We start from the raw sequence: 3607 nt of genomic DNA on the forward strand, positions 1-3607 counted from the left end.
AGGAATTTTGTTCCTATCTTGAGTAAGGGATTTTATCCCTGATTTGATTACTACGAGGATTGAAAATTTTGCACCTCATTATCATCCCTTATTACTTGTATGTCAAAACACATTTCAACAAAAAAGATTGGTTACTCCGTAAAAGAAACCATGGTTATTTCTTATGATGATAGAATAACTTTTAATTATTCGGGGAAGATCGTGTAATGAATAAACTACCATGATTAAGCGAAGAACTCTAAACCAGAGGTAAAACTAAATTTCCATCTTTTATAAAATTTTCAAATTTCGAGATTTGCTTAAAATGTCTTTTTGCTTTTAATGTTCGTACCATTTTCATGCTCTGTGACTAATGTTACACTGTCTTGTGGTGTTTGATTATAGATGCAATCACTTCTATCCACAAAAACCTATTGCTTTAGCAAGTAATTTTTGGCTTTCATGGTGCATAAAGCTCTTGGTTTATTTTATATCTAGAGTTGTTCTGTGTTTCTAGTAATATATTTGCTTTAGAAACTAATTGGAAGGTGTAGTGATATGAAGTCAGTTGACATCATGGTTCGTCTAGAGGACAATCGGAGTCTAAACTTTCTTTGCTCAATGGTCTCTCTCACGCTCACATGCACATGGCGGAGCTAACACCAAATGAGGGGGTGCGGCCGCACGTGCTGGCTCCAACGAAGTCACTTTCGTTGGTCGAGAGCCACAGCCACAACAAGGGCAGAAAACTCGAATTAGAAAACGCAAACTTGAGGTTAAAGATGGAAGCAAAGTTGCTTGGGCATTTTTCTATTTTCAATTGTGATTTGTGTTCCTTTTTCTGTTATTGGGCCTCTTTTTCTTTTCTTTTTTAAAAATAAAATAGGCTCAAATGCCCAATTTTATAGTGAAAAATACATGAACTAAGTATTTTTAATATCTCAATTCATAATTAAGAATTACACGTTTTCTTTCAAAAATCGGATAATAATTAGAAATTTAAAAATAAATAATAATATTATAAAATTAAACTAATCCATCCCAACCCTAAATTCTTCCCAAACAAGTTGTATCATTAATTGACACATTTGGAAAAATCTCATTTGAGCTTGTGTCTATAACATCCCAAATTTTCATAAATTCGAAAGTGTTATTAAAAACTTACTTTTCTTTATGTTAAATGTAGAACGATAAAAGAATTTTTTTTAAATAAAATAATTGAAATATTCTTAAATTTAAACAAAACATGAGCATTGTGTCTTAAAAAAAAAAATCACCTAACTAGTTAAATAACATGTCTTAGAATGAATTAAACTAACTAATAAATTGAAATAGAGAAAAACTTAATGTTTATTTTTCTATCGATTGACTTGGCAACCCGCATCACCATTCTACTACAAATTCAATTGATCCTAACTAATTTGTAAAATTATTATAAGAGTAAATATTTAAAAAATATCCAGTAAAATTCGTGCAGTTTTCATAGATAATATACAACAATAAAATCTACACTTCATACCACTCTTCTCTTGTAAATTATATCGATGACCAAACGAAACACACATTTTAAGTCATCTTAAATTCCCCGTAAGATTTCATTTCTCTTTCTAAAGAACTCGAAAGTCCACTAACAATTCATGCATATTTAATTAAATACAAAAGTATACAAAAATATACCACTTGTATAAAAGTATCTTACCTCGTTATTGAAAAGAGGATAAAATTTTGTATGTAAAAATTCTCCTATTATTTTTTAATACTTTTTCCTCTCATTCTTTCTGACATGGCTCCCTATATTTTCTGTGATGTAATAATGAAAATTCTTATATTATTTATAGTTGAAATTCACCATTGAGTCTATATGCAACTATAATTTAAAATCGTGTAATATAAGGAAGATTTCAAATAATGGAATTATTATTATATCATATTAATGGTTTTCCTAATGAAATAATCAACCAATCCTAATCATCTAATTGAATTTATATCAAATAGAAAACATGGAAGTTAGTTTGAAATTGGTTCCATTTGACTTAGTATACTAGTGTCAGTATTGAAGTAATGAAGTTTTAAAATTAGGATCAGGATCACAATTAACTATGATCAAAATTAAGATTACAATTATCTGTTTTTTTCTCCTAATCCAAATCAAAAAGTTATCTATATGTGTGGCCATCAACTACTTTAAAATCAATAATCAACTTAATTAAGTACTAAGCTTTGTTTGAGCCCCATTTTTTTGAGAAAAAAAAATGAAGAAAAAAAAAGCATTCTTGAATAATGTTTGGACCCCATTTCAATCACAAGTTTTTTGATAAAATAATATTAGGCGCAAATTCAAAACTTTTTTTTTTATTTTTAACCACATATTTCTTATCAATATATTATTCAAAAATTGACAAAAATGGGGCTCAAACAATAAATAAATAATAACTTCTTTAAATTTAAATATCTTGGGTCTAATTTATCTGAATTAAGAGGGTGTTTGAACCTCATTTTTATGAAAAAAAATGTATTTTAGAATAGTAGATTGATGGAAAATGTATGGTTGAAATATAATGAAAAAATTTCGATTTACGTGTAATATTATTTTAATGAAGAATGTGTAGTTGAAAAGAAGAGAAAAAAATATATTTTAAAAGAAAATGGAAATCAAACAAAGCCTAAATTTTACTCAAATCAAAGATTTCTAATTTATCACAAGCTACAAAAAGAGTCTAATATTGATGTATTAAGACTCATTTGTATCAAAAATCTAATTATTTGATCAAAGAATATAAGAATTTAAAATATATTTCACTCTAGTCCCTTGCCATAAGAATTTTAGGATGTTACAGTGTCTCTCGAGCTGGGCCATAAAAATATTTATTTTATTTTTCAAAAGCTAACCAAAATTTTGAAAAAATAAAATAAATTTCGTTGAGCATGTAAATTAATATATTATTACTTTAGTACCTCCATTAAAATTTAAGTTGTATAATTTGGAGGATAGTTGTAACATAAAATGATATATGTTATACCAAAAGATTTTATCTCCACTTTTGATAAAAATTGGGCAACCAAAAAATTATTCAACCTGTGACCACATTATCGAGTTCCGGATTAAACAAATCCACAATTCATTCAGACACAAGACCATATTATTTTTGTCCATCTCTATTTTTGTGAAATTATTCCCCATGTGAGCCTGTATAAATCAGAGAATGATAGATATTATTCATTTTAAAGTGTCTCGGGATAATAAATTATTTTTTAAAAAAAATTATACGAGGACCCACAGTAAAAATAAAAAGATCATTCGATATCGTCCGACTTCTATCCTAATTTCTAATAAATGCATAAATATGTGAGAAATGACATATGTACAACCTCATTTGGAAACCACACATATGGGAGGGGAATCCACGATCAATTAAAAAATCGTGAGCCTCCCTCCTGTGAGGTGGTTGTCAATCATCATTGTACAACTACTAAAATTTATAAATCTGTGACCTAATTATGTTGTGATGTCCCCAAAATTTCAGGCACCATTTGGCAATTAATCCCTTTGTGTAATGTCCCAGTCCCACTCCCTCTTTTGGTAATAAATTAAGCCGTGTCCACTGCGCGGGTGAGGCGTGTCCCAAAA

This window comes from Olea europaea, unplaced genomic scaffold (assembly GCF_002742605.1).
Source record: "Olea europaea var. sylvestris unplaced genomic scaffold, O_europaea_v1 scaffold1066, whole genome shotgun sequence".
Classification (NCBI taxonomy): domain Eukaryota; kingdom Viridiplantae; phylum Streptophyta; class Magnoliopsida; order Lamiales; family Oleaceae; genus Olea; species Olea europaea.